The sequence below is a fragment of the Pollicipes pollicipes genome, unplaced genomic scaffold (genome assembly GCF_011947565.3).
Source record: "Pollicipes pollicipes isolate AB1234 unplaced genomic scaffold, Ppol_2.1 Scaffold_6052;HRSCAF=7182_pilon_pilon_pilon, whole genome shotgun sequence".
NCBI classification, from domain to species: domain Eukaryota; kingdom Metazoa; phylum Arthropoda; class Thecostraca; order Pollicipedomorpha; family Pollicipedidae; genus Pollicipes; species Pollicipes pollicipes.
In genome coordinates, this window is record NW_023596805.1 from 5,982,563 (window position 1) to 5,996,000 (window position 13,438).

Below are 13,438 nucleotides of genomic sequence, written 5' to 3' on the forward strand. Positions count from 1 at the left end.
ACCGAACATGTTCGATCGTCACATATGTCTCTTTGTGGATGTATATAACTGACAAGTTCCGGCAGCGCATCATTATGTGATGAGATTTTCTTTTCAAGCGTTTGTGAAATACCATCCCCTGAAGAAATGAGGCCCATGCCAACAAAGTTCTAAAAAATGGACAAAATGGACAATATTTTAAGCGGGCCCCAAGCTGTCTTCAATAAATGAATTATTTAACAATGCAATTACATCATTCAGGTCGGATAACAGGAAAAATAACAGAAACATAGATGAAGATAACAGAAAAAACATCTTGTGTAAAACACGAAAGCTTACGTCAGTAGGTTAGCAGGAATCCTGCATTTCTCATTTCATATTCATTTTATTATATTAATGTGACTGATTTCAATGAACACACTATTTAAAAGAACGCAAAAAAGCGTGACTCTCGACCTGATCTGCATTGAAACGTCAGTCAAAACATACAGGTAATCAGCTGCGATGGGCGGTCGTCATGCCATGCTCGGGTATATTTTACCGCCTGAATTAGCCGCATTGCTTGCATATTTTCTGGAGTATTCGGTGGAGCGTGCCATGTTCCTCCAGCAAGTGCAAGTTATCGAATATCCCACCATCTGGAATAAATGAACACTACGACGATGCTGTGCGGCGAATTAACAAACGAACATTTTCTCCTTAGCCCATTAGCAACCGTTCATTCTCGCATTAACACATTAGCAAACGTACATTTTACTCTTCCTCATCCCGAAGGGTGCAGACGTAATCTTGAATGGTCGATCGCTACTCACGACCTATTTAAACGCAACTGTCTTCCAATGTTCACAGACCATGTAAAAAGAACATTCTCAGTCAGTCTTTCTCAAAGCCGTGGCTCTCATCCCACGTCCACGGCCCTTGCTGACTGGTCGGAAGCAGACCAGGAGAGTGGCATACGCCGTCCACAAACACGACCGTCCGGGCATGGTCGTCCGCTGTTTCATCCCGGACTCAGAATACTGACGGCAACCCCTCTGATTTTCAGCGACAATTAAATAAATCAAACCGAATCAAGCCAATTCCCGCAGGGAGTAATCCTCGAATGTTGTCACACGGAATGTTGACTAGCATAGCGAAGAGCCCTGGCTGCCCTGGCTCAATCAATGCGATGAGCTAATTATGTACATCCGGGAATTCCTCCCTCCCATCCCCCCCCACCCCTCTCTCTCTCTCTCCCTCTCTCCCTCGCTTTCGCTCTCTTTTCATTCCAGATATCCAGTGCCGCTGTGCAGAGGGAGACCAAGAGGCACTAACTGAAAGACACCGGAAGGAAGGATTTCGATGTCATGCGTAAAACCTTCCTTATAGCAGAGCAAGACTGCAGCTCGGCTCGGTGCACTGTCTATTTCCTTGTCAAATCCTTCGCGTCATGAACATGGACCTCGCGGTACATCAGTGCGGCCCACCAGCGTCCACGACACACACCAGGGCTTCGTCATTGAACCATACCTCCTCACGATGCGTCCTACCTCTGCCAACACCCAGGCGTTGTGGGCAAGCGGTAAGGGCAGGAGAGCTCTACAGCCGCACGCCAACCGCTGGGATGTTCGCTGGGATGTGCGCTCATGACGGAGTCACATTCCTCCGCCACCTTTCCTTTCGCCAGCGCATCCCTCCGCCACCGTTCCTTTCGCCAGCGCATCCCTCCGCCACCTTTCAAGGGCCGTGTCACAATCCCCGGTTGTTTACCGGCGCGTCGGCTTCGGCGAAGCATGTTTCGACGAGTGTGCGTCCCGCCAGCGGGCTTCGCATCCCGCGTCCCTCGCGCCACGCTCACCGTAAAACGGCCTGCTATCTACGGCAGGATTTCATCAATCGAGCGGGAGAGATCCTTTGGGCACAGGGCTCTTCAACATGAGCTGGAAGCGAAGCCCGTGGGATGCAGTTTGACGCTACCGGCGTGGGAGCACTTATGATGTGTCCGTCAGGTATCCTCAGATGTTATCAGATGTATCTAGACTGTGCGAGCTAAATTCAGACTCACGGTCATTGTAAGTATTGCAACCAAACAGGTGTCTCAGTTTATGTCGTGCTCAAAGCTGGATGTAGTTCTCCATGCGTTGTCTTTGGAAACAAGAAACGACACTTTTGGTACGTATAGATATGCTTCATTTACACACATCATGGAGGCGAATGAGCAGCGGCAAGGTTGAGAAGCGGAATAAAATGAAGTCTATGGGTACGCGCAGATTACTGGTATGTAGGAAAGGTGGAGGTGCATATGAAAAGTGGAAAAAGGCAGCTGTTTTAGCACTACTTGACGCTCGTAACTACTGGCCTTTGTCTTTAGAAATGTTTCCAGAACATCAATGATTTATGCTTTGAGGTTCCTGCTTATTCCATGTGTAGACAGTTTGGCCAGTTTGTCTGTGGAGTTACAGGGAGTTTGGCCAGTTTGTCTGTGGAGTTACAGGGAGTTCAGCCGGCTTGTCTGCTGGAATTCCAGACAGTTCGGTTCGCTTGACCTAAAAACATAACTAGCCTGGGGATATGAAAGATCTTTTTTATAGAGATCATCCCATCGCAACACTGGCACTCACACACATGAGTTGTATGTCACGCCATGCGCTGACATGCCATCACATGTCATACATGAATGTCATACAGAGCTGCGTGCATGACTCCTAATGGCTCCCGCCACCAATACACACCGCTCACGAATTCGGCGAGAGCTAAGCAGTGCGTCATGGCTGGTCTCATGTGATCAGCGCGAAAACCATGATGCTTGTGATCAGAAATTGACCGATGGGATTGGACGGGCTCAGACACCACGGCAGTCTCCGACGCAGCACTGCGCGCTGCGTGCGTGCATGCGCGCGCGTGTGTGTGTGTGTGTGTGTGTGTGTGTGTGTGTGTGTGTGTGTGTGTGTGTGTGTGTGTGTGTGTGTGTGTGTGTGTGTGTGTGTGTGTGTGTGTGTGTGTGTGTGTGTGCTTGGTGCTTGCGTGATGTGTGTGTGTGTGTGTGACTGCCTTGCAGCTTAGGGGAACTTACCCACCTTTTTATGTTGAACTATCACTGATTGGTAATTATCTTGAGGTTTTCCAGCATCCCAGATATCCTGGTTCGAATAACTGCAGTCGGCCGAAATTTTCCCACGCTGTCTGGTGAAGAATATCATCAAGCTGCGAAGCGGCCAGATAATTCTGGTTCACGAAGCTGAAGTGGCTGAATTGAAACTGCCTTAATCAAACCCCAGAAAGTGACTATTCCGTGCCAGACTGCATTTGTAGGCTCGCTATACTCCACAAGAGCAAACTTTCTGAGAAACTCAGAGACGTAGCGTAAAAATCATGTTCGCAGTCCTAAGTACTACTTCCGTAAATGGAGCACGATCTCAATGAGCCACAACTTCGGTGAAATTCTAATTTAAGTTTAGCGTAGCCTACCAGTGGATCATGCGGACCAAATACAGTACGTTAATCTGTGTTGACTCTCTTGCCTGAAAACTTTTTGATTAAACTTGAAGTGTTCCGGTGCAGGCTGGGAAAGGGTGGTTATATGTGGTATATATTGTATCTCGAATGAGCCTATGAGCCCAGCACAATTCACCAATGGCACCAGTGGTGCCAGCTTAGGCACCAGTGGTGACCAGTTTAGGCGCCAGTGGTGACGAACCACCACGGAAAACGTATGGTACAGGGTGGTCTAGGCATCGGCACTCCAGGAACCAGACGGGTCAGGTGGGCGCAAGGCAAGACAGTGCAGCATAAATCAAGGTGGTGGGATAAGACCTGACAGAGTGGTATAGTATAACAACTGGCGGACAGGGCAGAGAGAACAGGGCATGACAAGACAGAACAGGAATGGACGGGGTCCCACAAGGCATGACAGATTGAATTGATGCACAGCAAGGCTGAACTGAACTGAACAGAAATTGATGCACAGCAAGGCTGAACTGAACTGAACAGAATTGACGCACAGCAAGGCTGAACTGAACTGAACAGAACGAACAGGTAAGGTTTGGTCGAGGAATGCCCAGCTGGGCAGATCAACCGAAAAAACATCAAATAAAGTGTGCATTTAAAATGAAATATGTATATTCAAATCGGCAGGGCCAAAAAATCGGCATCGAGTTTGTTCATGAGCATTTTCCATTCATCACGATGCCTTACGAACGCATTCCAACGCGAACAGTATTGCTAAATAACGCCAAGCTGGGGGAATCGTTCCAGAGTTATCGTTCTCGTGTGAGTAGCTCTGAGATCCCCAATTCCGTAAAATGTAGGGCCCAAGGGGGTTGTCTGAAAAAAAACATTTTTTGTTGGTCCCAGGATCGGGAGAACTTTCAGTGTTCTTGGGTGCAGTGCAGGGTAGTTCAAATTGGTTCAGTAGTAGAAGCGAGACGTAGTACGCTGCCACGCAGAGTAGACTTAATGGGAAGGGAGGGGTAAAAACACGTGGCGCGTGTGCCCCTTTCCCTGTGGAGCATAACCTGTGCACGAGAAGTACCCACATGCTCTGAATGTGATTCATACCGTGGAGCAAAAACTTTGTAATGCACCACGTCCCCTAACCTGGCGTCCAGGGCCAGCGCCTCGGGGCATCGCCTGAGGCGCTTGACCACCCGTGACCCCGTAGGGTTGCATTTATCCGTATAACGTAAAATACGTCATGCATTACTTCAGTTGTCCACTTCTTGAGAACTTCAAATGTCTTTTAAAGTGGTTGGATTGTACAACCATGCAATAGCTAATATCTTAGACCAAGGCCAGGGCAAAAATTTGCTTCATTTGATGTCAAGGGCAGGTCAGATCCTTCGATTTTGATTATATTATTTCCAATAGCATTCCTTCTTGTGACCTTTAATGAGCCAGTCAGAGGTCACTGGCATGGGAAACGTTCCGATCTACCTGTCTCAAATCGCCAAGGTGCGGCACAGTAACACCGGTTTCTTATTTATCACTCGCCTTCACATACGTTAATCGGTGGTTTAATGCGATTATATCTGGCGTAATTGCCCTTGACCTGAACAGGGTCAAACCGGTCGATTAGCTGCGAACACAAGATATCAAGCGAGGAAAAATACTGAGCTGTTGCCGATATAGCGCAGATAAGCGTGCAGCTTGCTGGGAATGGTATATCCGGTGACTAATCCTACGCTGTGATATATTCAGATGTTTAGTGAGTGAAGTAAGGTAAAGTAAATTCAGTGACCTGTAAGCCAGCGGATTGTGGTGGTAGTCCGATAAAACAAAAACCATGCAAATATCTGAACAATTTTCTACAAATTGCGTACGTACATTCATTCTCTTGAATCACTCGCCAAGCCAATGAGCCCCAAAATATGGATCGGTGCTTTTCTAGAGCTCTGAAGCGACATAAACTATAGGTTCAAGGCTGAGGCAGCGTGCCCTCGTGTCGTTATGTAGAAATGCTCGGAGAAGTGCACTCGTCAACAAATTCTGGCAAGATCAATTATAGATGTTAGAACGAGACCATCGCTGTTGTGAATGTAAGGCAGTGAATTCAAAAATAGTAAGGGAGCCCTAGTAACGGACCAGAATCTGGCAGGTCTCTGAGCGTGTCAACCCCCTGGTGCGGCTAACAAAACCAGGAGGTCTATTCCGCAAAACCGTCGGATCCGTGGGCGACGTTTGGCTGAAGACGTTAATCGACCAGCTGGGATCAAGATAAAAACCATTAATTAGCTGAGTTGCCGCACCATTATCATCAACCGCAGGCGACGCGCTAGTTCATGGAATGGAGACATCCTGGATCCCCAGCGCTATGAAAGTTCGGAGCCGTGCCTTCCGCAGCAAAGGCCATAGTCGCCTTGCTCTGAGACCAAGATTACGTCTGCTTGCCGGATTTCCTGGAACATTGGATGACAATCAACAGTAAACGTTACATTAAGGTTATGGGGAAGCTCAATACCACCATTCTAGGAAAGAGGCCCGGGTTGACGGCCTCCACGATCGCACTTCACAGTAACAGCGCCGAACTTCATCTGGCATACGCCACCTGTCGAGAAATTGCGTGGCTGGACTGGACTATATGTCTCCAGCGAAAGACCCTGATCTCATCGCATCAGACTTCACTCCCTTCGGTCCCTTGGAAGGCGACCTTCGCGCTCACCCAACACCCCATAACAGCGTGCTCACCTCTCTCCACTTGGACGCCGGATTCAAAGTGAGGAAGTAGGTGTCAGCGGGTGTTTGCTGATAAGGTGTTTTTTTTACGGCGAGGTTTCGTCGTTGATCCGTGCGCTGGAAAAAGCGCTTGTCGCTTGACTGCTGACTGGGCGGAGAAAGAAGCATGTGGTCAGGAAAGTCGAAAAATAAATGCATACGAAACTGAATCTATCATCAAAACAAATTAAAAGAAAAACTCCATATATGAAGATATTGAAGCAAACATCAGATAAGATGAATTAAGCTCACCTTTAACTATTCGTCTACTTTAAGTGAAAGACTATTCCTGACAACAAATAATATATGCTTTTCAATGCGTCATTGTTTAATTCCGTCACGGAACTTTTGTATGACAGCACTCACTCGTAATTCTCTAATCTCCCGAGAGATGGCTCGCAGCGGCACTGGGTGTATGCTGAGCCAAATGTTGTTAGGTGCTCGTGTTCTGGCCCTTTGCCTTGGTGTTCTTGCAAATGTATCCATGAGTTTAAGGCGCTTGCTTGTATTCATATACTTGGTTATGGCACCAGTTCTTAAGTTATTCGATTGTAGGTTTAAGTTCCATGATAACTAGGAAGAACGGGAAGCTTATTGTCACTATGTGGCACAAAACGTAAATCCTGTAGTAACTTGAAATAGCGTGCGGAGCATGGCATAAGTGCCAATCGAGGGCCTTGACGTCTGGAAAGTCGTACTCACAAACGCCAGGATTTGAGCGGCTCGACAATTATAGTTCTATTCACCTTGAACGCCGCATAGTCAGCGGAATGGCATTATCGGAATGTTGTTATCATTGCGTCATGGATGCCTGGTTGACCCTGAAATAGCTTTACCCAAAATGTCCGCACATCTTTGTGTTAGTTCAGAAGTTAGTTCAGAAACTAGAGCGGTTTAGGTCGTCAGAGGGGCATGTGTGTGAATTGCACCGAATGATCTTCAAGATGGCTATTTCAGTTAAAAACCTTACACAAATGTGGAACACTCCCTTTAAAGGGAGTGTCTGGCATGATAAGACATTGAAGTCAGCATCAGATGTGATGAAACAAGCTCACTTATAACTATTGGCATACTTCTAGTAGAGAATATTACTCTAGACAGCACACTTCTCTGCCTAGTAAATATGCTCCTCAATGCGTCATGGTTTAATTACGTCATCGTACCTTGCACGACATTGATTAAGAGCCTATTGACGGCCATTATAAAGGAAGTCGCGAGCACGAAGGCCAGGTAGGAGCTCCTCGACCATCACATTTTTTTGTGGTCTTGTTCGCCGCATGGCTTATGGAATAACAGGATGCCAATGACGTTATTATGGCGTCATGAATGCCAAGGTGCCTCTGAAATGCTCTCTCCGATATACCTCCCATTTCCGCGGGCATGTAGCTCAGAAACTAGGGCGGCTGAGGCCTTAAGAACGGCAGGGTAATAAACAGCACCGAAAGGCCTTCAAGATGGTTATTTCAGTTCAAAACCTACATAAATGTGGGACACTCCCTTTAAATGGGCTCCCCTCCCCGCTGCGAAATCGGCTTACGCTCCTGCATTGATCCTTTAATATTCAGCCTCGCAAAAAGCGCTCGGTGCACAGGCAGTTCTGCGTTTACGGTGCTACTGGGAGCGCGCTGGTCCCGCGCGCTCGAGAAGCCTCTGTGAATGCGACGAAACCGGTCTGGCGTGGTTAACGTGTTATTTTGGCCACGTGTTTGACCTGGCCACCATGCGTTTGTGTTTGAGAGTTTGGCCACCACATGTTTGACCGGTCACCATGAGTTTGCGTTTGATGGTCAAGCCACCACGTGTTTGACCGGCCACCATGCGTTTGTGTTTGAGAGTTTGACCACCACGTGTTTGACCGGCCACCATGCGTTTGTGTTTGAGGGTTTGGCCACCACATGTTTGACCCGGCCACCATGAGTTTGCGTTTGATTGTCAGGCCACCGACGTGTTTGACCGGTCACCATGCGTTTGTGTTTGAGAGTTTGGCCACCACGTGTTTGACCGGCCACCATGAGTTTGCATTTGAGAGTTTGGCCACCACGTGTTTGACCGGCCATCATGCGTTTGTGTTTCAGAGTTTGACCACCGGGTGTTTGGCTGGCATTTGAGATGGCAGCGCAAGAATTGGCGCATCTGATGTTGATTGTTCCGGCACTGAGCGGCCTAGAGATGCCGATTGCATTCCAGGTTTTGGAATTGCTCGAATTTCCAAAGTCCTATATGAAAATTGGGTGGACAAGGAGGAATCAACGTAATTTTTGAACAGCTGACATCACTCTGTCGTATCGAAAGTTAGTATGTATCTCAGCTTAACTCATACAAAATACATATTCCTTACCAGCGATGTTTTCTTTTTTATTCGATTCGAGTGAGGGATGCGGCGGCGCGAGTAGCTCTGGGGTTATTGGTCCTAGAAAGTAGTTCTCGGACCTGAAAAATAATTTTGAATAGCCTGATTTTTAGGACACTTTTTGGAGAGACAGCTCCTATATACTTGGACATTACATTAGACTTTGGACAAGAGTTTCCAGAAAACGGCACCTCTGCAGCGTATCCATCCATAATGAAACGCATGCAAGGAATCTGTGAGGTGCCAGTTAGGAACCCACGCCAACACGGCGATTGATTTAGGGGCGCTGCGGTGGCAGATACGTGCATTTATTCCCGGAATCTTGCCGACAGATTTCTATCATGGAAGCAGTTAATTAAGATCATTGATGAAGTGGGCTGTATCGCACGTTAACACACCTCCAAGAATTGAAATTAAATGTTAGCCATGCATCCACACAGACAGCACACACGTATAGCTCAGAAAGGCAGGGCGTGTAGTTCAGAAACCAGAGGGACTTAGTTCAAAGGACCGGCAGGATTGTGAAAAGCACTGAAAGGTCTTCAAGGTGGCTACTTCAGCTCAAAACCCCACATAGACGTGGAACACTCTCGTAAAGAAGCTCTGACGCTTTGTGTCTTAAGTGGTGAATCACCGCACATTTTGTTTCGTTAGAATGCGTCACACTAATGAGTTGTCAGCTTGCAGAACTGCGATGGCCGTAACTGAACCCGTTCCCAAGTTATAGTGTGACGTCACCGTGAGCTCCTTTAAACCCGCCCCGAGGTTCGGCTGGTAAATCGAGTCGACAGAGTAACAGGCTGCCTGTAATGTCATATGCCGGACCAATTTGAAGTAATCACCGGACTTATTGGATCTCTGGCTCCAGTGCTAACGAAATTATTGTCGCTCGCGGCAATATTTCGATCACAGTCATGGACGAAGAGCTTCTTCCAGGACACCATCTCCGTGTGGACGTGGAAGCCTTGTACAGATCGTAGTAGGCCAGTTGATAAGAATGCAGCTTATCAAGAGCCCTTCTCGACGGGAAAGGTTTCACGCTGTGCGGCTCAAATCATTATCATGTTCGGCTCAAATCAAATCGTTATCAACTCACGCTGTGCGGCAAGCGAGGAATTAGGTGGGACGTCACCCAAGAAGACTGTCTGCTAAGTATACTACCCATCGGTACATTGGGTTTCACTGCGTGGGAGTCGGCGGCCCGGTGTCAGTATTAAGCTGGGCATACCTGTCAACAGCGATTACCACGGCCGGTGCGCTCGAGGTTAAAGCTTGGTTTCTGGCGTGAAGGGTTCAGTTTTGAGCTCCGGTAGCACCACGGCTCTTGGCGTCGATATGGCTACCGAAACTGCATGTTTTCCACAACAAACAGCTAACTGTGCCGTTGGAGGAAATCTAATTACACTCGTACAAATTATTACCATTCGGCGATGAAAACAGTCGTTCCCAGCGTTCAGTCCGGCTCGTAATTATGCACGTCTGTCTCGAATCACTACTCCTGCCGTAATGCTGCCCCCCCCCCCCCCCCATCACGTCAGAAGCCCTCCAAGCAGCAAACAATCTTTCACCTTTCATCCGCGAACCCTTGCCGGAGGCGCGGTGTGCTGAGAGCCCTCGCCGCTATTGTCGTCGCGTCGCCTTCATCGTCGGCATCGACCGTCGAGGGGGCGCAGTCTCGACGGGCGGGCCGGCCTCCCAGCCGACTCGATCGCCACAACCGAACACGCCGCTCTGAGGCGAGTCAGGACGGCGGGCAGTGGAGTTGAAGCCACGTTAGCGAAGGCAGGAGTCAGGACGGCGGGTATGGGGGTGAAGCCACGTTAGCGAAGGCGGAGTCAGGACGGCGGGCTAGTGGGGGTGAAGCCACGTTAGCATGGGCCGGAGTCAGGACGGCGGGCAGCGAAGATGAAGCCACGCTAGCATCGGCAGGAGTCAGGACGGCGGGCAGTGGGGGTGAAGCCACGTTAGCGAAGGCAGGAGTCAGGACGGCGGGTAGTGGGGGTGAAGCCACGTTAGCATCGGCCGGAGCCAGGACGGCGGGCAGTGGGGGTGAAGCCACGTTAGCATGGGCCGGAGTCAGGACGGCGGGCGGTGGGGGTGAAGCTACGTTGGCATGGGCCGGAGTCAGGACGGCGGGCAGCGAAGATGAAGACACGCTAGCATGGGCAGGAGTCAGGACGACGGGTAGTGGGGATGAAGCCACGTTAGAGCCAACGTTAGAAGGCACGCATCCATGTCATAAAGGGCAAAGGTTAGGAGCGTCACATAGACTTCGCACTTTTGGGGGCGACCAAAGATTGGTGTCAGGCTGGTGCTCTGCAAAAGATAACCTTCCGCTTGGGGCTCGGGTGAGGGGGGGGGGGGGCGGGAGAGGGGAGAACTTAGCCGAAAACACACTAGAACCGTCTCCGATCCAGAAGAGACTCTGAAAGTGTCTTGGGCACCATGGGGTCTGACATCTCGGTTACTGACGATGCCGTTGAGCCAGGCACGCTAACGGCTAACCGGATAATCATCGGCTCATTCAGCTGACGGGCAGCCTCCCGCTGTATGGAGGTGCTCTGCGTATCAGCGATGAGTGACTGACTTGGGTGGAGGGTAGAGATGGATGGAGGCAAAAGGAGCGAGTCACCATGTAGCACCGAATATGGATATCGACTCACGTCCTTTGGACCCCATTGCTGTGTATGCAAAATGGAGCTTGTGTCTTCAGTAGTCGAGATGCGACCTTTTGTCCTTTTGTGACCTCGTTCGAGGGAACATTAGAGACCTCAGAAGTTACTCGGAATTCCCGAAGGTTTTCTTATCCAGAATTTAATGGAAATTCTACTCCCAAGCGATTGTGGAAAAAGGCGCGCGACGCTTAAATTTTTGGCTGTTATATCTACAGTTCTGTTCCGAAAAACCTTCTGTGAACTTACAAAACCGGCGCTTGGTAAGCTCAGGACCGACCGTTAATGGCATGGCTACCCCGGGGGCTGTTGTCGCTCGCTATTTATGTTCAGACCCGAGAGGCAACGTACATTGGTAGCAAGGTAAGGTATCGTGTAAAGCACTGTCCACCATCGCCTTTGTGCTAACTTACAATAGTAAGGCCCGATGCGATTTTATAATGAATTCTACCTTTAAGGATTCTACCTTTAAGGATTCTAACTTGCTACATTGGTAGTAAGGTAGGATATCTTATATAGCGCTGTTCGTCATCATGTTGCGCTGGCCTAAAATATTAAGGTCTGGTGCAATTCTATAATACATTTTACGTTTCAGGATTCTACCTTTTATGATTCTACCTTTCAGGATTCTATCTTGCTACATTGGTAGCAAGGTAGGATATATTATAAAGCGCTGTTCGCCATCGTTTTGTGCTAGCCCAAAATAGTAAGGCCTGATGCGCTTCTATAATAAGTTCCACCTTTTAGGACTCTACCTTTCAGGATTCTACCTTGCTATATTGGTAGCAAGGTAGAATACCCTATAAAGCGTTGCTCGCCATCGTTTTGTGCTAGCCTAGAATAGTAAGGCCTGATGTGATTCTGTATTAGGTACTTACCAACACGCAGCCAGAATTTACTTCGGAGGTCAAATGAAGTTTTTCTCAAAACTTGCGAGTTCGGAGCAAGTTCCTGCAAAATCACTTAGAATGTAATGTAAGATTTTTGGCTACCGAGAGAGTGGAGTGCAAGGAAAAGGGGGCGGCCCCGTTGGTCCTCCCTTCGGCTACGTCCCTGATGTTTACCAAATGCGTTCATTTAAGGCAGGCAACGTCAATTGTGTAAGATGAGGAAATTTCCAGGGCATAGCTAACTGATCTTTAAAACCAGGCTTGAAACATCAGCGGTTAGTGTACGCGATGTAATGATGCCATTAGCGAAGACTGTCCATTAACGCTTATATCGCCTCCGTTAGATGCCTGCCCTTTTGGATAAAAGGTTAGTGTTACGATTTACGCAGACTAGTGTTGGCCCGCATTGTATACGCCACAAACCATAACCACTGATGCAGCACGATCATTAAAGGGTTCAGAAAGTCAATGGCTCACATCCAACACCGCTCTCACCGTCATGTAAGCCCACAAAGCTCTCTACGTATGCATAGCTCTGAAGCCTGAATATGGTATGTGCCGAGGGATAAATTCAAAATGTTCCGTGGTTCTGAAGGCAGAGATGTTAAGGCTTCCATTCGCATTTTTTATTCTGTTCATCCTGTGCAGTCATCATCTCTCAGTTCTTCCGGTGTTCATTGGCGCTCACGCGCACAGTTTCAACGCAAGCCATCGGAAGCCACCTTTCGCTTGAATCTAACGTGTTTACCGGTTGAGATAGTTGGAGAGGAGGGTGGGGGTAGGGGGGGGGGGGGCTGTGAGAATGTTGTCGGATGAGAGTTGGGCAAACAATACTCCGGCGAGGAAGGGAAACTCAAGATAACAACGAAAGCCCCAACGTGCTAGCGTCCTGGAAGGTTATGTTGTTTTGCAATTCATTGCAAGCTAAGTTGTTTCCACGCATATGTCTAACTCTGCATCAAGCGCAACGCTTCCGAAAATAGCAATGATGTAGCATCTTGCTTACAACAGCAAACAAGATGGCATTGAACTCCGACAGGTGTTGTATCATGCATTTTTTGTCACGGCCAGGAAACCATTAGCACCACCGAACGTCATGTTCCAAAAGGAGCCTACAATCAAAACTAAGCTCTTTGTTGTAGCATAGCAAATGTTAGGTCATGGCAACCGTATCTAGATGAGATTGATACAAATTGAGCGAAAAATCTGTACATGATCTACGTCATGAATAAGCTCCATCTGGCACAGGAGCAGCTTGCCTGGATTAATGTTGCTTACCTGCGACTATTTCTGGACTATTATGCACAGGTCTGCTCATGCGGGACTCAATGCCAAGGCGGCGCAACATACTGACAAAG